The following is a 25,896-nucleotide window of genomic DNA, read 5'->3' as shown; positions in this document are numbered from 1 at the left end:
TTTACTATCTGACATGTGCAAACGAAACAACTGTGATGTTTTAGTGTTACAAGAAACGCACAGAGCACCAACTAGCCATAGACCAAAAATACAGGGCATGAAATTAGTTCTCGAGAGACCACACGAAAGGTACGGAAGTGCTATATTTGTGAAACCGAACTTAGACGTATGCTCCTGTGCTCTGACCTGCGAAAAAAATATAGAAATTTGAACTATTGAGCTACATTCATGTACTGTAACATCCGTGTACAAACCACCCAGTGCGAGGTTCAAATTTACGGAGCCTGGAAATTTCCATTCAAAAAACATTAAAGTTGTACTAGGAGATTTTAACTGTCACGGTCTCGCATGGGGTTATAAAGAGACAAATGATGATGGCGAAATGCTGGAGACCTGGGCAGACCAGGCTAAACTGAAATTGATACATGACCCAAAGTTGCCTGCATCATTTAACAGCGGAAGATGGAAACGAGGATTTAATCCAGATAACATCTTTGTCTCCGAAAAGGTATCCCTGCAAACTGTAAAGCAAATCGAGGACCCAATTCCAAGATCGCAACACAGAGCAATAACTTGCTGCATTACTGCAGTAATCAAATCAGATGTAATGCCCTTTAAGAGACGCTTCAATTTCAAAAAAGCTCATTGGGAACTTTTTACAGAGGACCTTGATAAGGAGATCTTGGAAATTAAACCAGAGATACAATCATATGAAACTTTTATAGACCTCGTCAAGAAAATCTCTCGACGGCGCATACCTAGAGGGTGCCGCACCCAGTATATCGCTGCACTAAATGGTAGCAGCAAGGAAGCTCTGAAAAAGTATGAAGAACTATACAATAAGGACCCCTTCTCAGAGGAAACGATCCAGGCAGGTGAGACACTGATGTCTGGTATCTCCGAAGCGAGAAAGGAAAAGTGGTGCAACTTCCTACAAGAGACGGACATGAAGCACAGCAGTAGGAAGGCATGGAAACTGGTCAAAAGTCTCAACAACGACCCAACAGAACCACAACCAAATTACAGCGAAGTTACACCCGATCAGATAGCTCACCAACTACTCATGAACGGAAAAACTAAAAGGAAGATCAGGAATGGCAAAATTAAAAGAAAATTGAACGAGGAGATTAGCTTCCTAGCTCGCCCGTTCTTCATTCAGGAGCTACAAGATGCCATCAATGATTTGAAAAACAATAAGGCCGCTGGCCTCGACGATCTGAGATCTGAGCAAATTAAAAATTTTGGACCGGGAGTACAAGCATGGATCCTAGAGCTAATGAATAACTGTATTACAACAATGCAAATTCCTAAACTGTGGAGGAAAGCTCGGGTTATTGCGTTACTAAAACCAGGGAAAGACCCAGCTGAAGCTAAAAATTTCCGGCCTGTATCACTGCTTTGTCATTTATTTAAAGTGATGGAGCGAATGGTCCTCAAACGCATAGCTGATTATGTGGACAAAGCCCTCATTAACGAACAAGCTGGATTCCGACCAGGAAAATCATGCTGTGGCCAAATTCTTAATCTCACACAGTACATCGAAGACGGCTATCAGAGAGGAGAAGTAACTGGGGTCGCATTCCTGGATCTCAGTGCTGCATATGACACAGTTAACCATAAGTTGCTTACCCAGAAAGTGTATAATGTCACTAAGGACTACACTCTTTCTATGTTCGTGCAATGTCTGCTACAAAACAGACGCTACTATGTAATCTTACAATCTAAAAACAGCCGTTGGAGGACACAGAAAAATGGACTTGCACAGGGTAGTGTCTTGGCTCCAATATTATTTAACATCTATACCAATGATCTTCCCATCAGCCGCCAGACACGAATGTTCATATATGCTGATGATGCAGCAGTGGCCACACAGGATAAAACCTTTCAACAAGTGGAGGAGAATCTCACATGAGCCTTAACAGAACTTGCTACCTATTACGACGGCAATAATCTCAAACCAAACCCTAGTAAATCTCAAGTATCCGCCTTGCATCTTAGGAACAAACAAGCCAAACGGAAACTCCGAGTCATGTGTCAAGGGGAAGAGCTGAAACATACAAACAGCCCAAAATACCTGGGAGTAACATTGGACAGAATACTTACTTTTAAGCAGCACTGTCACAACACTAAAAAAAAAGGTCTGTGCCAGGAACAACATACTGCGGAAGCTAACAGGTTCATCGTGGGGAGCTCAACCACATGTTTTGCGCACCACGGGTCTGGTGCTGAGTATCTCAGCAGCGGAATATGCGGCGCCAGTTTGGAGGAACTCTGCCCACACTAAGCAAGTTGACGTCGCCGTAAACGAAACTGTACGTATTGCCACAGGATGCCTCAAACCAACTCCCACAGACATCATTTACCCCATCGTAGGCATAGCACCACCCACTATCCGCAGACAAGTAGCCGCCGAGATCGAAAGATCAAAACAAAAGAATGATCCTCGACACCCGATGCATATGCACCGAAAACAACGTGTCCGGCTGAAATCCCGCAGGAGTTTCATTGAAACTACTGAAGAGCTCGCCACCAAGCCCGCCGCAAGACGGCTATCTCTTTGGGAAGAAATGGTGCCACACTCCACAATGGAACTACTTGAGGAGGGATCTGCAGGATCTCAACTACCCTTTACAACTTGGAGGTCATTAAACCGGCTGCGCACTGGAGTAACTGGGTGCAAATCAAACCTATTTAAATGGGGTTACAGTGATGGCGACAGGTGTGAATGCGGAGCAATACAGGACTTGGACCACCTACTGATCTGCCCAGATATGTCTATGGCATACACTAAAGATGATATTTTGAAAGTCAATGACAAAGCAATCTACGTTGCTAATTTCTGGGAAGGGAAGATATAATTGGTGCATCCGGACACGGAAGAAGAAGAACACAACGCTGGCTGGTATGTACACTCCTGGAAATTGAAATAAGAACACCGTGAATTCATTGTCCCAGGAAGGGGAAACTTTATTGACACATTCCTGGGGTCAGATACATCACATGATCACACTGACAGAACCACAGGCACATAGACACAGGCAACAGAGCATGCACAATGTCGGCACTAGTACAGTTCGCAGCAATGCAGGCTGCTATTCTCCCATGGAGACGATCGTAGAGATGCTGGATGTAGTCCTGTGGAACGGCTTGCCATGCCATTTCCACCTGGCGCCTCAGTTGGACCAGCGTTCGTGCTGGACGTGCAGACCGCGTGAGACGACGCTTCATCCAGTCCCAAACATGCTCAATGGGGGACAGATCCGGAGATCTTGCTGGCCAGGGTAGTTGACTTACACCTTCTAGAGCACGTTGGGTGGCACGGGATACATGCGGACGTGCATTGTCCTGTTGGAACAGCAACTTCCCTTGCCGGTCTAGGAATGGTAGAACGATGGGTTCGATGACGGTTTGGATGTACCGTGCACTATTCAGTGTCCCCTCGACGATCACCAGTGGTGTACGGCCAGTGTAGGAGATCGCTCCCCACACCATGATGCCGGGTGTTGGCCCTGTGTGCCTCGGTCGTATGCAGTCCTGATTGTGGCGCTCACCTGCACGGCGCCAAACACGCATACGACCATCATTGGCACCAAGGCAGAAGCGACTCTCATCGCTGAAGACGACACGTCTCCATTCGTCCCTCCATTCACGCCTGTCGCGACACCACTGGAGGCGGGCTGCACGATGTTGGGGCGTGAGCGGAAGACGGCCTAACGGTGTGCGGGACCGTAGCCCAGCTTCATGGAGACGGTTGCGAATGGTCCTCGCCGATACCCCAGGAGCAACAGTGTCCCTAATTTGCTGGGAAGTGGCGGTGCGGTCCCCTACGGCACTGCGTAGGATCCTACGGTCTTGGCGTGCATCCGTGCGTCGCTGCGGTCCGGTCCCAGGTCGACGGGCACGTGCACCTTCCGCCGACCACTGGCGACAACATCGATGTACTGTGGAGACCTCACGCCCCACGTGTTGAGCAATTCGGCGGTACGTCCACCCGGCCTCCCGCATGCCCACTATACGCCCTCGCTCAAAGTCCGTCAACTGCACATACGGTTCACGTCCACGCTGTCGCGGCATGCTACCAGTGTTAAAGACTGCGATGGAGCTCCGTATGCCACGGCAAACTGGCTGACACTGACGGCGGCGGTGCACAAATGCTGCGCAGCTAGCGCCATTCGACGGCCAACACCGCGGTTCCTGGTGTGTCCGCTGTGCCGTGCGTGTGATCATTGCTTGTACAGCCCTCTCGCAGTGTCCGGAGCAAGTATGGTGGGTCTGACACACCGGTGTCAATGTCTTCTTTTCTCCATTTCGAGGAGTTATATGTGAAAAAGTAAATGATTTGTTAGATTCAGAAGAGATTATTAATGATTTATTAGTGTTAGGACTTACGTCCGACTGCAGCACATCAAGGAAATAAATGCACAGCAAGATGACAGAAGAAGGAACTGACTCAAAAAGATAAGGAAGTATTATATCCAAACAAACCTCTCTATGCAAACTTGTAATTTTATTGGAGCGTCAGCAACGAAATTTTTCTTAAAGGAAGAATTTCTTAGGAATATTAACCTTCAGAAGATGAGAATAAGTTAGGAAATTATCCTGATAGTGTTGAGGTGTAAAACTAAACAGAAAAGTCAAGTGTTGTTCTTTGTTCATAACTATGGCTATTCTGTGTCATAGCCTAAATTTGTATATTTGAGAGCCTTGTTATTATAACACTTTGATTTTGAAAGGGAGAGGTGGGGTTTTAATAAAGCAGAAAAGAATGTTTCATAAGGATAAAAGCCTGACATTTATGTACCGTAAAGGAAAATGCACCGAAAGTAATTTGCGCTAAAAGACTGAAAATGTCTAAATTGTAGAATCAAAATTTCAGTATACTTTTATAACTTGTGTGTAATTGTGATTTCATTGTTTTAATACGAGGCCTGTTCAGAAAGTAAGCTCCGATCGATTGCCAAATTGAAACCACAGTGAACATCAGAAATGTTTTACTTGTAACAATTAGCTACACCTTTCAGCTACTTCTCTACGTAGTCGCCGTTCTGACTTAGACTTTTGTCATAGCGTTGTACCAACTTTTCAATAGCCTCATCATAGAAGGCAGCCGCCAGTGCTTTCCGCCAATTCTCCACGCTGGCCTACACCTCGTTGTCTGTGTCAAAATGTTGTCTTCAAAGACAGCGGTTCATGTGACCAGAGATGAAACTCAGGGGGAGACAATTGCGGACTGTATTGTGGGTTATCTCACATTTCCATTTGAAAACGATGCAGGAGCATCTTCATTGCCCCTGCAGAATGCGGCTGAGAATTGTCTTGAAGAAGAAACAGCACGACAGTTATGTAATGTTAGCTGCATAGCTTCAGGCGAAATTTCTCACCAGGCCCTCGTACTTGGCGGCAGACACTATTTTCTAGACATCTTTACGCACTCACTGCGAGCTCAGAAATGAGAAGAGCGACGTGATGCTAACTGGGGTTATACTAGAGACACTACCCAACACATCTGTGCAAAGCTTTATCGGATTTTCATAGTCGTTTCCATTTCGCGACCGATCGGAGCTTACTTTCTGAACGCCCCTCGTATTATGTCTGTATGCATATGCACATAAACTGAAATGAATTTCCAGCTATGTATTTTTATGGGCGACGACAAGCAGTTGGCTCTCGCGTAACGTCACGCGCAGACAAAACGCAACTTCGGCTGAGTGAGTGGCACCCCGCTGTTGTTGCGAGCCAGAGTGTGGACTGGCGAGACAGGCCCCGTGGCCCCTTCCAAGGGCGCAAGTTCCTGCCTTCCTCCTTCGAGGAGAAGCCTTTCACTCGGTCCGCGACAGTAAATGCACACTGTTATAACAGAGTCGTATCGTCAAGTTGTATCATAAGGCGGCGACGACTACCAGACAGACATCTTCCACCAACATGGTTTGTATGGCAACAGTGCACTTGATTCATACAGCTGCCGCCTACACAACGTTCATGTTCCGCAATGAAGTTCTTACTGCTACTTCACTACTGTGTCGTAGGATCTCAAAGGTCGGAGAACGCGTACTGAAGAAAATATCATATTTGACCTAAGGCATCCGATTTCTATAGATTTCTGGAGACTGAAGACATGAGCGAAACGTGAAAATGGAGGAAACAAGAAAAAAAAGGTGGAGGAGACACGTAATTTATATCCTCCTCCAGGTATTGCTTTCATTGCTACCGAGTTTCGGTTGGTTTAATGTGCTGCGTAAATAACAAAAAAACCAAACAATAAACCTTTTGTGGCTGAAGAGTATTATTACAGGACTTGTTAGTCTTTGTTCCTATAGAAAGCTATACTCCGTTCTTCTCCATTGCCCCCCCCCTCCCCCCTCCCCCCCCCCCCGGTTAAAATAAAATGTGTACGCTCTGACATTGGTCATGGTCAATAACATAAAACATGAGTCTGCTTCACTGAAAGAAAGGAAATGCTAAGTAAAATGATAACAAAAACACAGATATTGGACAGGGACATTTTCTCAGCTAGTAGTTATATCCCTGTTCCTCTTATTACTGATTAATTGCTTTGTAAGTTGTGATCTCTCAGGTTTTCTCCGCGAGATAGATTAATAGTATTCTCCAGGGTGTTCTGCCGAGTTACTTTTTCCGCGCCATGCACTAAATTTCGACGACCGACTCAGCCCGTACTGATATCCAGCGAAACTCAAACGCTCTCTGCGTCCTCCCGGTATTGTGGGTGTGATGGCCAGTGAGATTTTAACAAAATGAGTGACGGACCACAAGCATTATTTGAACTAAAACCTCCATCTCTGTTTATTAGGTTTTTTAACATATTTATTTCGATAGACCTCTTAAATGTACTGTCACATAAATTTGGCATTTGCACCATGATACTGGTATCATCGTATTTCATTTCATGATTACTTTCGAGGCAGTGCTCGGCAACAGCTGACTTGCTCGGTCGTCTTAGTCGCGTGTTTCGCCGATCTTCCTTGCATCTCTCCTTGACTAGTCTCATAGGCTGCCCCACGTAAGACACGCAACATTCCATGAACTGCGATACACATCCGGATTTCGGAGACAAAGATCGTCCTTAACGTTAGGTACAAAAATAACGGACAACAGCGAGCAGAACTCACACTATAATGCTTCCGCACAAACTGAATTACGTATACCGATGATAATGACAATAATTTCGTGTGTGTTCATCGGCCTGGTACAAGGCTTTCAATTGGACGCCATTTAGTCTACTTACGTATCCCTAAACTACCCCAGTTATCCAATCACGGAAGGTGAACTACAGTTTAACGTGGAAACTGAATCACATCTAGTGTTTTGCAGCTCCTCACATCGTTGTGAGGCTACCCTAGGTTAGAACGAACACTGAAAAATCCTGGTCCGGTTGAGATTCTATAACGCGACTTCTCCGTTCCCAGGCACGCACACCAGCGATAGATAACCAGGCCTGACATTTACACCTGTAGTTCATCTACTATTTTTGATGAGTGATTTTGTATCAAAGTATGTGACATAATTGGTCACATCTTTTGATTTCATTGACTTGCAGGTTTAAATTTTTTACACCGTCAACAGACCATAGACCTTCGTTTGTTACATAAATTTCAACTTGATACCTGAGGAAATGCAGGCTTGGTAGACGGATAGCACAGTGATACTATAACAACTCCGTTTTTACCGGTTGCGACAAGGAATCTTAAAGAGATCTTAAAGAAATCTTTATTGAACGGAGCGAAAAACACTGGATGACATGTTTACGGAGGAGCCTACCGAAATTTCAGTATATGGTAGATAATTTATCCTTGGCTCCTCTTCTTATGTCTCAGTCTCAAATTCACGTTCTTGATGTAAACTGCGACACCTGTTCAGTGTGACGATGCTAGTACCTGTGTATTTGGAACATTATTCATAGCTGTAGGAATTCTTCGGCGAGGCTCTTATTGTCTGAAAGTATTCCTCTGTGGACCAAAATATTTTGCATCCCGCATCTCCTTTTACATTCGATGGTGAAGTCGCCAGGCGTGTGCGGTGTCTGTAGGTTTTCTATATATTCTGCGACCCAGGAATCGTCCGTTCTTCCCTTAACTAACAAACTGAGGATCTGGCCCTCTTTTTCTGGTTCCATGTGTATTACGCTGTATGCTACGCTTTTCAGACTTTAAATGTTCCAGGAACTCTTCACGTTTTTCCTCTTCATGTGGCCGCACCACAAATGTGTCACCCACATACCGATAGAAAAATATTGCTTTCAGCTTGGCAGGACTACCCATTACCAGGCCCTCGGTGTGTTCACGTTTTCCGTCGATCAGGAAATAAGTTGATGTCAGAACGTACCTGATAAGTTCTGTGAAACAGTCATGAAACTTTTCCGTCATTAGTTCCAAGGAATCAGAAAGTGGAACTCTCTTAAAGAGGAGACTACATCGAAACTGACCATAATATCCGAATCATGGGGTAGCAATTGACTGAGGCAATGCGCAAAGACAGCGGAATTGCGAATGTGGTGTTCATGCTTCTCCACGTATTCGCTGAGAATGCGTTTCAGGTATTTTGCCAGCCGGTATTTAGGTGCGCCAGTGTTACTAATTATGCCCTCAAAAGCCTTACTTCCTTGTGTACTTTAGTCGTGATAGTATGGCTGCACGTGTTTTAAGACCCTTAATTATGCTGCACTGTAATCTTGACTCATTGAGAATGGTTATCATCATCTTCTAAATTTTATTTGAGTATCGACATCTATCCGGCTCTATCCAACGTCATTCACAAGATCGAAAATATTATCGTAATCCACATGTGGCATGACAGCCGTAGCATTGCCCTTGTCGGATGGCAGAACTACTGTTTCTTCGTCCCCCCGCAGATTTCTCAATGCCACTCGTTCTCTGTTGGAGAGCTCACAGCACCAGAGCAAGAGAGTTGGGCCGGTCATCCAAATATTGTGCATAAAATTGGAACAATACCTCTGCAGAACACCTGGAAGCGCGCCGTTAACCAGTCGCACCGAGAAAACGTGAGACACTACATCACTTACATTCGACAGGGAGGAGATGCTCCACCATGTACACAAGTTGAATAAGTTCCGCCAAAAGAAATGGCGATTTCTCAGTAAGTGGACCTTCCTAATAAGCTGTCGTTATGAACAAGTTGTAGCTGTCGAAGCTGCATTGGTAAAGTACCGGAACTTCAAGCGCTGATAGAAAGCGCCGAAGCTGAAATCGTTATAGGTACAGAAAGCTGGCTGAAGCCAGAGATAAATTCTGCCGAAATTTTTACAAAGGCACAGACGGTGTTTAGAAAGGATAGATTGCATGCAACCGGTGGTGGCGTGTTTGTCGCTGTTAGTAGTAGTTTATCCTGTAGTGAAGTAGAAGTGGATAGTTCCTGTGAATTATTATGGGTGGAGGTTACACTCAACAACCGAGCTAGGTTAATAGTTGGCTCCTTTTACCGACCTCCCGACTCAGCAGCATTAGTGGCAGAACAACTGAGAGAAAATTTGGAATACATTTCACATAAATTTTGTCAGCATGTTAAGTCTTAGGTGGAGATTTCAATTTACCAGATATAGACTGGGACACTCAGATGTTTAGGACGGGTGGTAGGGACAGAGCATCGAGTGACATTATACTGAGTGCACTATCCGAAAATTACCTCGAGCAATTAAACAGAGAACCGACTCGTGGAGATAACATCTTGGACCTACTGATAACAAACAGACCCGAACTTTTCGACTCTGTAAGTGCAGAACAGGGAATCAGTGATCATAAGGCCGTTGCAGCATCCCTATATATGGAAGTTAATAGGAATATAAAAAAAGGGAGGAAGGTTTATCTGTTTAGCAAGAGTAATAGAAGGCAGATTTCAGACTACCTAACAGATCAAAACGAAAATTTCTGTTCCGACACTGACAATGTTGAGTGTTTATGGAAAAAGTACAAGGCAATCGTAAAATGCGTTTTAGACAGGTACGTGCCGAGTAAAACTGTGAGGGACGGGAAAAACCCACCGTGGTTCAACAACAAAATTAGGAAACTACTGCGAAAGCAAAGAGAGCTTCACTCCAAGTGTAAACGCAGCCAAAACCTCTCAGACAAACAGAAGCTAAACGATGTCAAAGTTAGCGTAAGGAGGGCTATGCGTGAAGCGTTCAGTGAATTCGAAAGTAAAATTCTATGTACCGACTTGACAGAAAATCCTAGGAAGTTCTGGTCTTACGTTAAATCAGTAAGTGGCTCGAAACAGCATATCCAGACACTCCGGGATGATGATGGCATTGAAACGGAGGATGACACGCGTAAAGCTGAAATACTAAACACCTTTTTCCAAAGCTGTTTCACAGAGGAAGACTGCACTGCAGTTCCTTCTATAAATCCTCGCACAAACGAAAAAAATGGCTGACATTGAAATAAGTGTCCAAGGAATAGAAAAGCAACTGGAATCACTCAACAGAGGAAAGTCCACTGGACCTGACGGGATACCAATTCGATTCTTCACAGAGTACGCGAAAGAACTTACCCCCCTTCTACCGCAAGTCTCTAGAGGAACGGAAGGTTCCAAATGATTGGAAAAGAGCACAGGTAGTCCCAGTCTTCAAGAAGGGTCGTCGAGCAGATGCGCAAAACTATAGACCTATATCTCTGACGTCGATCTGTTGTAGAATTTTAGAACATGTTTTTTGCTCGCGTATCATGTCGTTTTTGGAAACCCAGAATCTACTCTGTAGGAATCAACATGGATTCCGGAAACAGCGATCGTGTGAGACCCAACTCGCTTTATTTGTTCATGAGACCCAGAAAATATTAGATACAGGCTCCCAGGTAGATGCTATTTTCCTTGACTTCCGGAAGGCGTTCGATACAGTTCCGCACTGTCGCCTGATAAACAAAGTAAGAGCCTACGGAATATCAGACCAGCTGTGTGGCTGGATTGAAGAGTTTTTAGCAAACAGAACAATGGAGAGACGTCTACAGACGTTAAAGTAACCTCTGGCGTGCCACAGGGGAGTGTTATGGGACCATTGCTTTTCACAATATCTATAAATGACCTAGTAGATAGTGTCGGAAGTTCCATGCGGCTTTTCGCGGATGATGCTGTAGTATACAGAGAAGTTGCAGCATTAGAAAATTGTAGCGAAATGCAGGAAGATCTGCAGCGGATAGGCACTTGGTGCAGGGAGTGGCAACTGACCCTTAACATAGACATATGTAATGTATTGCGAATACATAGAAAGAAGGATCCTTTATTGTATGATTATATGATAGCGGAACAAACACTGGTAGCAGTTACTTCTGTAAAATATCTGGGAGTATGCGTGCGGAACGATTTGAAGTTGAATTATCATATAAAATTAATTGTTGGTAAGGCGGGTACCAGGTTGAGATTCATTGGGAGAGTCCTTAGAAAATGTAGTCTATCAACAAAGGAGGTGGCTTACAAAACACTCGTTCGACCTATACTTGAGTATTGCTCATCAGTGTGGGATCCGTACCAGATCGGGTTGACGGAGAAGATAGAGAAGATCCAAAGAAGAGCGGCGCGTTTCGTCACAGGGTTATTTGGTAACCGTGATAGCGTTACGGAGATGTTTAGCAAACTCAAGTGGCAGACTCTGCAAGAGAGGCGCTCTGCATCGCGGTGTAGCTTGCTGTCCAGGTTTCGAGAGGGTGCGTTTCTGGATGAGGTATCGAATATATTGCTTCCCCCTACTTATACCTCCCGAGGAGATCACGAATGTAAAATTAGAGAGATTCGAGCGCGCACGGAGGCTTTCAGACAGTCATTCTTCCCGCGAACCATACGCGACTGGAACAGAAAAGGGAGGTAATGACAGTGGCACGTAAAGTGCCCTCCGCCACACACCGTTGGGTGGCTTGCGAAGTATAAATGTAGATGTAGATGTAGAAAAACCAAACATCACATTAGCAGACCTGCGACGAGTACTCTGGCCATCACAATTAAAGTGTCACTCTTTCGAAACCCCGTAATTGTCTCCCACTGCTATACAGAAGTCTGAAATTTGGATCAACGATGCCTACAACAATTGTTCTGAACGGTTCTTAGTGGTTCCGCCCTGTAACGAAAGCAAAAATTGCTGTCGCGCTACACTCCAAAGTGTTCATATCGTGTTCAACGGGGTTGTAGCCCCACGATCCACGATGTCCTTAGAGAAAGGAGTGGGAGGGGGGTGTCAGCAGTGTATGAGGCTGTCAGGATCGTCGTCCTGTTGCTCATCACAGTGCGGACTGTCGTTTTCGACCGCGAAATATATGGGAATCAGTGCCCCAAGGGAAGGGGTGGTTTCACTGAAGCAATGTATGCCTTATCCGAAGGCCTTTTAGTATCGATTCTGAGCGGCAGTAAATGCTTTCCTCGGCCACCCATAAGAAGAGTGCGTTATTTCAATGGTGGGTATTTGTGGTCCCGACCGCTATCGCAGAGGCGTCAAAAGAAGGGGTGAAACGCGGATAAGAAGGATTATGACGATCTTCCAACACGTCTATGGAAGAGTTGTCAGAATTTTGGTGAAACTTGGTGTCAATATGACATCATTAACCACCCTCACACCTCACATGGACTTTTGAGCTCTTGCCTTTCTTTCACATGTGTCAACACCTGGTTCTTTCAAGCGTAGCCGGGTTCGAGGATGGCGTCTCAGGGCGCAACGCTTTTGCACCTTTACAGGGGAAGGTTGTAGTCTTCTGTGATCCAGATTGCAAACTTCTGCGTCGCAATGGGAGACAATTAATGGGTTTCAAAAATGTGACCCTTTAATTGCGTTGCTCAGTGTAGGATTAGGCGCCGTGCAAGCCTACCTCCAGTACGAGTGAGAATATTCTTGACACTCGATGAATGCTATATGTCACTTCGAAAAAGCATCTGCAGCTCCATGCCAAGCCAACTAAACTCTCCGCCAATTATTGGGAATTTGTTGACAATACAACATGGCCACAAGTATAATCAATGCAGATGAAAACGTCTGCATGCCAAAAAGCAAAATTCAGTTGCTTGCACAAAACGCCAAGACAAGATGCAAAAAGCCGTAATGTGATTTATATCACTACAAGCATCTGGACGAGGATACAACGAAGATCCTTACAAAAGCGCTAAATTTCGCCTCACTCCTATGTTGCTACCAGTAAAAAATTACCTAAGCCCCGTGGAACATGTAGCTTTACTCCCGTCAGAAGCGGCAGAAGAGTTGTTGTTGTTGTGGTCTTCAGTCCTGAGACTGGTTTGATGCAGCTCTCCATGCTACTCTATCCTGTGCAAGCTTCTTCATCTCCCAGTACCTACTGCAACCTACATCCTTCTGAATCTGCTTAGTGTATGCATCTCTTGGTCTCCCCCTACGATTTTTACCCTCCACGCTGCCCTCCAATACTAAATTGGTGATCCCTTGATGCCTCAGAACATGTCCTACCAACCGATCCCTTCTTCTGGTCAAGTTGTGCCACAAACTCCTCTTCTCCCCAATCCTATTCAGTACCTCCTCATTAGTTATGTGATCTACCCATCTAATCTTCAGCATTCTTCTGTAGCACCACATTTCGAAAGCTTCTATTCTCTTCTTGTCCAAACTATTTATCGTCCATGTTTCACTTCCATACATGGCTACACTCCATACAAATACTTTCAGAAAAGACTTCCTGACACTTAAATCTATACTCGATGTTAACAAATTTCTCTTCTTCAGAAACGCTTTCCTTGCCATTGCCAGTCTACATTTTATATCCTCTCTACTTCGTCCATCATCAGTTATTTTGCTCCCCAAATAGCAAAACTCCTTTACTACTTTAAGTGTCTCATTTCCTAATCTAATACCTTCAACATCACCCGACTTAATTCGACTACATTCCATTATCCTCGTTTTGCTTTTGTTGATGTTCATCTTATACCCTCCTTTCAAGACACTGTCCATTCCGTTCAACTGCTCTTCCAAGTCCTTTGCTGTCTCTGACAGAATTACAATGTCATCGGCGAACCTCAAAGTTTTTATTTCTTCTCCATGGATTTTAATACCTACTCCGAATTTTTCTTTTGTTTCCTTTACTGCTTGCTCAATATACAGATTTAATAACATCGGGGAGAGGCTACAACCCTGTCTTACTCCCTTCCCAACCACTGCTTCCCTTTCATGCCCCTCGACTCTTATAACCGCCATCTGGTTTCTGTACAAATTGTAAATAGCCTTTCGCTCCCTGTATTTTACCCCTGCCACCTTTAGAATTTGAAAGAGAGTATTCCAGTCAACATTGTCAAAAGCTTTCTCTAAGTCTACAAATGCTAGAAACGTAGGTTTGCCTTTCCTTAATCTTTCTTCTAAGATAAGTCGTAAGGTCAGTATTGCCTCACGTGTTCCAGTATTTCTACGGAATCCAAACTGATCTTCCCCGAGGTCGGCTTCTACTAGTTTTTCCATTCGTCTGTAAAGAATTCGTGTTAGTATTTTGCAGCTGTGGCTTATTAAACTGATTGTCCGGTAATTCTCACATCTGTCAACACCTGCTTTCTTTGGAATTGGAATTATTATATTCTTCTTGAAGTCTGAGGGTATTTCGCCTGTTTCATACATCTTGCTTACCAGATGGTAGAGTTTCGTCAGGGCTGGCTCTCCCAAAGCCGTCAGTAGTTCCAATGGAATGTTGTCTACTCCGGGGGCCTTGTTTCGACTCAGGTCTTTCAGTGCTCTGTCAAATTCTTCACGCAGTATCGTATCTCCCATTTCATCTTCATCTACATCCTCTTCCATTTCCATAATATTGTCCTCAAGTACATGGCCCTTGTATAGACCCTCTATATACTCCTTCCACCTTTCTGCTTTCCCTTCTTTGCTTAGAACTGGGTTTCCATCTGAGCTCTTGATGTTCATACAAGTGGTTCTCTTATCTCCAAAGGTCTCTTTAATTTTCCTGTAGGCAGTATCTATCTTACCCCTAGTGAGATAAGCCTCTACATCCTTACATTTGTCCTCTAGCCATCCCTGCTTAGCCATTTTGCACTTCCTGTCGATCTCATTTTTGAGACGTTTGTATTCCTTTTTGCCTGCTTCATTTACTGCATTTTTATATTTTCTCCTTTCATCAATTAAATTCAATATTTCTTCTGTTACCCAAGGATTTCTACTAGCCCTCGTCTTTTTACCTACTTGATCCTCTGCTGCCTTCACTACTTCATCCCTCAAAGCTACCCATTCTTCTTCTACTGTATTTCTTTCCCCCATTCCCGTCAATTGTTCCCTTATGCTCTCCCTGAAACTCTGTACAACCTCTGGTTCTTTCAGTTTATCCAGGTCCCATCTCCTTAAATTCCCACCTTTTTGCAGTTTCTTCAGTTTTAATCTACAGGTCATAACCAATAGATTGTGGTCAGAGTCCACATCTGCCCCTGGAAATGTCTTACAATTTAAAACCTGGTTCCTAAATCTCTGTCTTACCATTATATAATCTATCTGATACCTTTTAGTATCTCCAGGGTTCTTCCATGTATACAACCTTCTATCATGATTCTTAAACCAAGTATTAGCTATGATTAAGTTGTGCTCTGTGCAAAATTCTACCAGGCGGCTTCCTCTTTCATTTCTTAGCCCCAATCCATATTCACCTACTACGTTTCCTTCTCTCCCTTTCCCTACACTCGAATTCCAGTCACCCATGACTATTAAATTTTCGTCTCCCTTCACTATCTGAATAATTTCTTTTATTTCATCATACATTTCTTCAATTTCTTCGTCATCTGCAGAGCTAGTTGGCATATAAACTTGTACTACTGTAGTAGGTGTGGGCTTCGTATCTATCTTGGCCACAATAATGCGTTCACTAAGCTGTTTGTAGTAGCTTACCCGCGTTCCTATTTTCCTATTCATTATTAAACCTACTCCTGCATTACCCCTATTTGACTTTGTGTTTATAACCCTGTAATCACCTGACCAGAAGTCTTGTTCCTCCTGCCACCGAACTTCACTAATTCCCACTATATCTAACTTTAACCTATCCATTTCCCTTTTCAAATTTTCTAACCTACCTGCCCGATTAAGGGACCTGACATTCCACGCTCCGATCCGTAGAAGAGGTTCGCCACGAAACCTATGGAGCACTTACCAAGCCACCAATGCTAAGAGCCAACGTCTCCAAGAGAGAACTAGCAGCTTTGAGAAATCTGCAGAAAGACAAGGAAAATTTAGTTCAGTCATCCGACAAATGCAACGCTACGGTCCTCATGCCACGTGTAGACTACAGCAAGATTTTCGATCTTGAATGAAGTTGCATACAGACGGATAAATTCGGAATTCATTCGACAGCGAATTCTTTGTCATCCGCTGTACTAGCTGTAAAGTACTACCTATTAGTGACATATGAAAATTTGTGCTGGAGCGGGATTCAGAGCCGGCCGCGGTGGCCGAGCGGTTCTAGGCGCTACAGTCCGGAACCGCGTGACTACTACGGTCGCAGGTTCGAATCCTGCCTCGGGCATGGATGTGTGTGATGTCCTTCGATTAGTTAGGTTTAAGTAGTTCCAAGTTCTAGGGGACTGATGACCTCAGATGTTAAGTCCCGTAGTGCTCAGAGCCAGTTGAACCAGTTTATAAGCCATAAACAAAGAGTGGTAGTCGTGATGTAATTCCATATACTTTGCTTTTCTATTATGTCTTTGGCTGTATTATGTTGATTACTGTCGTATGTTTTTTATACGTATTATAAAATTCATGTGTTACAACTAGATTAAGAGGGACGCTATAAATTGAAATACTTCACTTGCATGTCTGAGAGGACAGACATTACTGACAATCCACAGCGATATGAAATAATTCGAAATTTATTCCCCTACTGCCAATTCCTTGACATCAGCTGTATTACGTATCGATGTACTACCTGTGTTCCGTATGAAAAATTGTACCAGATCGGGACTCAAACGAGCACTTGCCCTTATCACGGGCGGTCGCCTTAACGACTTTAGCTATCCGTGCACATTCCCCGCTCCGAACCAAACAGGGGACTATGGCGTAAGGATGTAGGCAATGTGACATGTGGAGGTTTGGGTCGGTCCGGGGAGCGTGTACAGATAGCCGAAGTGGTTAAGGTGACAGCTCGCGATACGCAGGATATTTGGGTTCGAGTCCCGGTCAGGCACAAGTTTTCATATGTCACTGATAGGCAGTACATCTATGCCTAACACAACTGATATCAAAGAATTCACAGTCAGCGAATAAATTTCGAATTATTTCATGCTGTGAATAGTCAATGACGTATTTTCTTGCTTACATGAAAGTAAAAACAGGTACAAGTCGACCCTACGAATATAATCGAGAGGAAGTTGTTGACCTTTTTCAATGATTCAGGCTTGTGACGTAATGTCATTTTTTGTCTTAAAAGACGAGCAGCATTGCCACCATGCACACGGAAAGAATTCCTCTAAGGGCCATATTTAATAACCTACATTCCAACTGGAAAAATACCTAAAACCACTCTCAAGAGATATGTGGAGACTTGTGAACACTGTACACGCATCAGTGAATTGCGGCTTCAAGATAAGGATGTTATGCTCAGTTTTGATGTAGTCTCCCTCTTTACAGGAGCGTACTTCCAGGTTCCGTGAAACAAATCGCGGAAAATTCAGATGATTGTTGGTGTACTACGGGAAATATTATGAACAAAAAAATGGTTCAAATGGCTCTGAGCACTATGGGACTTAACATCTGTGGTCATCAGTCCTCTAGAACTTAGAACTACTTAAACCTAACTAACCTAAGGACATCACACACATCCATGCCCGAGGCAGGATTCGAACCTGCGACCGTAGCAGTCGCGCGGTTCCGGACTGAGCGCCTAGAACCGCTAGACCACCGCGGCCGGCTATTATGAACAGTCCGATGGCGTAGCTACAGGTAGTCTGTTATCTTTCGTCATGGCGAACCTGTACAAGGAACACTTTGAATTAAAGGCAATAAAATCCGCCAAGTTAAAGTTTACGTGTTTCTGTAGGTATATGAATGGCACTTTTATGGTGCAGCCACATGGAGTGAAAAAATTTCAAGAGTTCATGAAACATGTAAAATTTATTCATCCTGTTATTCCCCAGGATAGTATCCCCAGAGGACACCACAAATTCGTCCAAGTTCTAGATTGGCAGCTCCCGGAAGCCGAACCGCCTGTGCCAATGTCCAGTAGACTGCCGGCTAGGAGGAAATGCTAAGCGAGTTGCGGCAAACAAGGAAGCTATCGCAGCACAGGGAAATGACCGAGTGCCCAAGTCTGCAAGCGAAGCATAATCCCTTCATGGTTGGTTGGTTGATTTGGGGTAGGGGACCAAACAGCGCGGTCATCGGCCCCATCGGATTAGGGAAGGAAGTCGGCCATGACCTTTCACAGGAACCATCCCAGCATTTGCCTGAAGTAATTTAGGAAATCACGGAAAACCTAAATAAGGATGGCCGGACGTGGGTTTGAACCATCGTCCTCCCGAATGCGAGTCGAGTGTGCTAACCACTGCGCCACCTCGCTCGGTTTAATGACATCCTGGGAGCCGAGAGATACCGTCATACCAGTGACAAAGAAGAGTTTCGTATGGAAGGCCATGCACAATCCAACATTAAGTATTCAGGTGTCGAGTCAGCAAAAAAGAGCCTCTTGGGGGTGAAGTTGTTAGAGTCTGACGTCGCTAGGAGACCTGACAGCGAGGGAAAACCGGGATACATGATACATGATGTCACAGCCATCCCCACCGCCGCAAAGTGCATGGGACAAGCCAACATAAATAACCCACCCCTTCTTAACAAGTACCTAATTGCTGAGTGTTGATTGCCAACTGCCCAGTGCTTAGTCTCAGCCCCTGTGTTAGTTGCAGCTGTCCAGTGTGAAGGAAGGCTGTGTAGGTCACCCTCGGCACACCTAGGTGTCTTCGATCATCTATAGAACCACGAGCCCTGCTGGAAGGACACCGCTGCTGCCAGCTGCACTGCTAACTTGTGAGGTCACACTGATGGAGTACAGAGGCTGCCATCACCCTGCAGGCCTGCTGGAAGCTTGACCTGAGTGACCTGGACACTGTCCATCATCTGCCTTCGAAAGTAGGGACGTTGCTGCTGCTCATCCAGTTCCTGTGGCAGACACCAAAGCTGCTGTCTCCTGTATCCTAAACAGGGATTGAGAGCCGACCCCTGTGAGCCAGGTGGTACTTCAGCTGGACCTGGGCCGAGACTCTTGAGTGCAAATCTTCGACGTCAATGAGAGCACTTTGAAGATCAATATGCAGAGCTGGAGGCCACCGGATTCTGTAGATCGACAGCCCCCTCGTGACGAAGCAGCCACTACCCAACGTTTTGGTATGCTGTTGGTACTACAAGTTGAACACGAGTTGGCTTTCCACTGCTGACAAGTCACTGCACCGCCATCCCGGCTGCGGTGCGCCGCTTTGGAAGACATTCCTACATTACTGCCTAATAAATGTGGTATTGTCGGTGATTTCTTCTTGGCGCTCTCAAGCAGAACCAGAACATTACTACTACATCCCAGCCATTTCTCTCCTAACGACTGCAGGAGTCTGAGACTGGACACCTATATTCTTAATACGAAATTCACGATTGAAGTTGAAAAAGACGGCCAACTGCTGTTCCTCGATGTGTTAGTTAAGAGACGAATGGATGTAGTCCTGGATCACAGCGTAAACAGAAAACCTATGCACACTGAGCTCTTATCTCCACGCCTCGATCCATCACTATCCATAACAAACAAATTCGGTGCTAAAGACTTTGGTTCATAAAGCTTGAACAGTATGAGACGAGGATAGTCTTGCTGAAGAATTACAACACGTACGAATAGTGTTCCAAAGCACAGATACTCAAAACATCAAATTGAATGGGCAATGCTATTAAAGTCAAGAACGCCTGAGAAAGAGGTTGAAACTGAGACCGTGCAAGAGAATCCAAAAATCCTGTATCTTCATGTTGGACCAGTAGGCCGGTAGACTCCTACAGAAAAATGGTATACAACGTGGTTTTGCTCCCTTCAACTATGATAAAAAGTATTCTTTGTAATGTTAAGACGACCTAGGTCTCTAGGTCATTCCATGCGAACGTGGCATGCTTTGCGTGGGGCGGACTATCAGAGCTGTCAAGGAGAGATGTGACGAACATCACGGACGCATGAAATGAAATACAATGAGAAGAGTATCGTGGTGGAAACTTCGAGTTTCTGGCACAGTATAACTAAGAAGTATATCGATATAAATGTGTCAGAAAACCTAATAAACATGGACGGAGATTTCAATTTAAATATCGCTTATGGTGTGGCACTCAGTTTCTTAAAAGCTCGCCGGCCATCACAGAGTAGGAAAACGGCGAGAGATCTTGCATTTCACGGAATATCAGTGCGATCTCTGAAAAACAAAAGAGCATCAAAGTGCGTCGAGAATATCGAGAATCAAACTCGTCTAGAAATAGCAGCGCGTGGTTAATAGTAGCTCACAGGCTGATTGGAGTCAGACAGCGAGTACATACAACAGCACAACTCGCAGCACCTGATGAAGGCGGCTGAGTGGTCATCAAAATACTGTGCAGTAAACGGAAACAACTCGTCAGAAGATCGGGAAACACGCCTTTACTTCATATTACTTTGCAAGTTATGTACTGTGTTGTGACCGGTCTATTAACGTGAGCGAATTCATTAAGCTCTGATTGAAGCCGTGCTCTGTAGTATGAATATTCATGATCCATTAATCAACTTTCAAACACTATCTGACTGAGAATAAATCTAAAGAAATGAACACAGTATCACACACAGTAGTTCTACGCAACGCAAAATTTTTATCCGTAACTAAAGTAAGTGTCATGTGACTAGGGCCTCCCGTCGGATAGACCGTTCGTCGGGTGCAAGTCTTTCGATGTGACGCCACTTCGGCGACTTGCGCGTCGATGGGGATGAAATGATGATGATTAGGACAACACAACACCCAGTTCCTGAGAGGAGAAAATCTCCGACCCAGCCGGGAATCGATCCCGGGCCCTTAGGATTGATGGTCTGTCGCGTTGACCACTTTTTTTTAATCTTATTTTGTTCGTTTTCGTTCGTTGTATGTGCTCTGGGCGGACGTCGAAAGACACCCGTTGCAGTTCGTTGTTGATCCATTAACTCAGTTTTTTTATTACAGAGGGCAGGTAGCCCTCGGACCGAACACGCTGAGCTACCGTTCCGGCGACCACTCACCTACCCGTAACTAGTACAATCGAATATGAAAAGTTCTGTAATCATTCTTAAAAGCCTCTCAGAACCATAGAATGTAATGCGGTTCTCTTCTAGATAGCTCGGTGTCAAGATATGATTTCCTTTGACAGTAATCGCGCTAGTTTAACCTCTGTATGATCTACCATAGAAAACACTTCACTGAAGTGACTGAATAATAATTCGCTCAAGTACAAAACCTACACTCACCACTGCAAAAGTTGTATGTCTTTCTACCATGTTCTGCACAAATTATTGCATGAGAAAAACATACATAACACAAAAATCTGCCACAGCAAAGCTTCGTCCCAGCATCACTGGTAAAAGTCACCTTTCAAAACTTGGAAATTATAGGTGGAGAGAGCAGCATGCACTCTACGTCACAAAAAATACGATGTGCTATGAAGGAATCATCCGAAAGGTATGGAAATCGGAAGACGTGATGCACATGTACAAGATAAACAAATGATTACAATTTCAGAAAAATTGTTGATTTCTTCAACATAAAGAGCTTCACAAATTGAGCAAGTCAAAAAAATGGTTCAAATGGCTCTGAGCACTATGGGACTCAACTGCTGTGGTCATAAGTCCCCTAGAACTTAGAACTACTTAAACCTAACTAACCTAAGGACAGCACACAACACCCAGCCATCACGAGGCAGAGAAAATCCCTGACCCCGCCGGGAATCGAACCCGGGAACGCGGGCGTGGGAAGCGAGAACGCTACCGCACGACCAAGAGATGCGGGCTGAGCAAGTCAGTAATGCGCTGGTCCACCTATGACCCTTATGCAAGCAGTTATTCAGCTATGCGTTGATTGATAGAGTTGTTGGATGTCTTCCTGAGAGATACAGTACCAAATTCTGTGCAATTAGTGCGTTACATCGTCACAACCTCGAGCTGGTTGGAGGGCTCTAAACATATTGCTCCACACGTTCTAAATTTGGGAGAGATCCGTCGACCTTGCTGGGCAACGTAGGGTTTGGAAACACGAACAGAAGTAGTATAAACTCTCGCCGTGCGTGGGTGGGAATTATCTTGGCGAAAAGTAAGCCCAGGATGGCTTGCCATGACAGACAACAAAATGGGGTGTAGAATATAGTATCGTCAAGATACCGCAGATGACAACCAAAGGGGTTCAGCTATGAAAAGAAACTGTATCTCAGACCATCCAGTTTGTTTGTTGGGCGGTATGGCGGGCGACAGTCAGGTTGTTCAGGGCGTCTCCAGACACGTCTTCGCTGGTCATCGGGGCTCAGATCGAAGCGGAACTCATCACCGAAGACAATTCTACTCCAGTCAATGAGTTCCAGGTCGAATGTGCCCGACGCCACTGCAAAAGGCCTTGTTGGTGTACGGAGGTCAATGGTAGTCGGCGGAAGGGGCGTGTTGAGCTCAGCCCCCATTTCAGTGTACCGCCTATTAATGGTCCTTGTGGTCCCTGAAGCACCAGTTGGATGTCGGTTCGATGACAATGACGAATCTGGGGCTCAGAGTGCCTCTCTGACTGCTCGACCCTCACGCTCTGTCGTCTCTCTAGGTCGACAGCTTCCTTCTTGGTGCTGTGTCTGACCATAGTTCACCCATTCCTGCCAAAATCGTCGAATAATAACATCGCTCCTATTCACGTGATTCGCCGATCGGTCCAAGCGCCTTCTGTGAGCCCAATTACTCGCCCTCTCTCAAATTCTGGTAACTGGGTATCTTGCTCAGCCTGTCTGTGAGGCACAGTTATTATCCAACTGAGTACACGGAATGAAATTCGCTAATAGTTTATGCCCTGGTATCGATATCCCCCTTGTATCCTATCTTTGCCAGCTGCACTAAGAAATTGCGCTCCACAGTCACCTTCATCCACCGACTGCTAAAGTTTACATTTCTGCATTTTCCATCAATACCTCTATGAATATCAATTTGAGACCAATATGCATAACCCCTTCGTGGTGCGTCGTGGTTTTCTTTATCGTCAACATGGCGTTGGTAACGTGATTCATTATTATGCATTAAAATTAATTTAATGATTGAGAAGTTGCGCTGTTCCCGCCATTGTAGATAATTTATTTGTTCGTGAGCTATATCTTCTGGGTATTAGTTTGCTAACATTTTTGTCGCTTCACAGCCACCAGTCTTGAAGAGCTCGGATTTCGTTTCGAAATTCTGCAGTAAGCGCTGCAAGTACTGCACCTAGTTTACCATATATGTAACCCAGTGAATGAACACGGCTCTTCTCCAATAAATGTGACGTTTATTGTTGGTTTCAAATTCGTTAACTCTCAAAGTTGACATCTCTTTATGAGGAACTCCACAATAATCTCTCATCCTCAATGTAAATATCAACTTGACAGCACGAGATATAACAAAAAAATGCTTATATCTCTTTCAGTCAAAAATCTTGTTCTCTTTCTTCCGGTAACATCAACCGCATTGTCACGGTGCGTTCTTTATTTGATGGCGCGCCCAGCTTCTCCAACCCGGGTTGCCGAACCACAGGATAATCAAATGGTTCAAATGGCTCTGAGCACTACGGGACTTAACTTCTAAGGTCATCAGTCCCCTAGAACTTAGAACTACTTAAACATAACTAACCTAAGGACATCACAAACATCCATGCCCGAGGCAGGATTCGAACCTGCAACCGTAGCGGTCGCGCGGTTCCAGACTGACGCGCCTAGAACCGCTCGGCCACACCAGCCGGCACAGGATAATCGCCGAGACAAAATGTTTAAATGTGTGTGTATTCCTAAGGGACCAAACTTCTAATATCATCGTCCCTAGACTTACACACTACTTAAACTAACCTATCCTAAGAACAAAACACACACCCATGCCCGAGGGAGGACTCGAACCTCCGACGGGAGGGGCCACGCATTCAGTGACACTTCGCCTCTAACCGCGCGGCCACTCCGCGCTCTCCGAGAGAACAGGTACCGCAACACGTGATGGAAATCTGCTATCATCAGCCCACCTTGAAGATGTGCTGCGTCCATCTGTACCATTCTACATTTAACAGTAATAAAAATTGCAGTTTGCTGTTTTAAGCTACTAAACTAATAAAAATACACTGCCGGAAAAATGGCAACACCAAAAAATAATTAATGTTGAGTAATGAAACTTCGGAAATACATTTGTCCAGGTAACATATTTAATTTGTTAACATCGCAAGACAACAGGTTAATGTAAGCTCAAGATAAACCATTGGAGATGTGAAATGCTGGTACAGTAATAACCGGTGTAACCACCAGAATGTTGAATGCAAGCGTCCAATGTGCATTCATTACATCGTATAGATGTAAGTTGGTGGGATGAAGTTCTACGTCTGTTGCACCTGGTTGGTCAACGCAGAGACGGTTAATGCTGGTTGTGGATGACGCTGTGGATGTCCCAAATGTGCTCGATTGGAGACAAATCTGATGATCAAGCAGGACAAGGCAACATGTCGACATTCTGTAGAGCATATTGGGCTACAGAAGCTGTATGTGAGCGAGCGCTATCCTGTTGGAAAACACCCCCTGTAATGTTACCCATGTATGGCAGCATAACAGGGCGAATCACTAGACTGACGTACAGTTTTGCAGTCAGGATACATGTAGGATAACCACGAGAGTGCTGCTGCTGTCATACGAAATCTCACCGCAGACCACAGCTCCAGGCGTAGGTCCAGTGAGTCTAACACGCAGACATGTTGGTTCCAGGCCCTCAGCTGCCTCCGTCATCACTGGCACCGAGTCAGAACCGCTTTCATCAGAAGGCAGAACAGACCTACACCCTGTCCTCCAATGAGCTCTCACTTGACACCACTGAAGTCACAAATGGTTGTGATTTCGCCTCGCACTACAGGGCTCGAAGCTGTGCTTGAAATAACCGATTTGTATCAGTTCGTTGTGTCACGGCCAAGTGCTGCTCAGATTACTGCAGATACCAGATGCAGTAAGATGTGCCAGAGCCATATCCCGAACACGATGGTCTTCCCCCTCGGTATTACCACGTGGCTGTCCGGACCCCGGTCTTCTTGCGACCACTACCACCAGCAATCATGTACAGTGACTCTTTCCAAGTCTTTCTGCAGAATCGCATAAAGAACATCCAGCTTCTTGTAGCCCTATTACACCACCTCGTTCACAGTCAGTGAGGTGTTGACAATAGCGTCTTTGTCGCCTAAAGGCACTCATGACTAACATCAACTCATCATGCCCAGTCACAACGGCAACTAGCTGTCACGACCGATACAGGGTTTATTTAAAGCAAACCTGATCTGCATCCTCCTAGTAGCGCCACTCTTATGCGACTGGCGTGAAACTTGAATAAACATTATGTTTAAGACGTACAGACGCGCCTACCAACTTTCTTTTATGTTGCACAACTCCTTCTTGGTGTTGCGATTTTTTTTTCCGGCAGTGTATTTTCAAGTGTGGCCACCATCATTCGTCAGTTAGGTAGACATTGGGTAGCACATCGCTTCACCACAGAGTGCATCATGTGTAACACAATACTGAATTAACACTGTTTATTAACCTTATAGTATCTAACAATGGATACACCGCGTGGGCTTTTAACATAAATGACATGAATCGAATGTGTCCGCAACTCGTAGACTAGTGGTGCCGGCACGGTAGCTCAGCGTGTTCGGTCAGAGGGTTAGCTACCCTCTATAATAAAAGACTGAGTGAACGGATCAATG

At 44.9% G+C, this 25,896-nt stretch overlaps 1 protein-coding gene across 2 annotated transcripts in view; it reads left to right on the top strand.

Moving 5' to 3' along the window:
- Nucleotides 1-25,896, top strand: part of LOC126236678 (uncharacterized) — a 271,112-nt gene that overhangs the window by 147,871 nt on the left and 97,345 nt on the right. Inside the window, exon 1 of one of the 2 annotated variants that reach the window (XM_049946165.1) lies at nucleotides 2,191-2,902. The exons of the other annotated variant lie outside the window; for it this stretch is intronic. The gene's annotated coding sequence lies outside the window, so the exon portion shown is untranslated. Of the gene's footprint in view, nucleotides 1-2,190; nucleotides 2,903-25,896 lie in introns of those variants that run through there. 2 annotated transcript variants of the gene reach the window in all.

This window comes from Schistocerca nitens, chromosome 2 (assembly GCF_023898315.1).
Source record: "Schistocerca nitens isolate TAMUIC-IGC-003100 chromosome 2, iqSchNite1.1, whole genome shotgun sequence".
Classification (NCBI taxonomy): Eukaryota; Metazoa; Arthropoda; class Insecta; order Orthoptera; family Acrididae; genus Schistocerca; species Schistocerca nitens.
The sequence above is the reverse complement of the archived record's forward strand: the minus strand, read 5'-3'. Positions and strand labels throughout refer to the sequence as shown.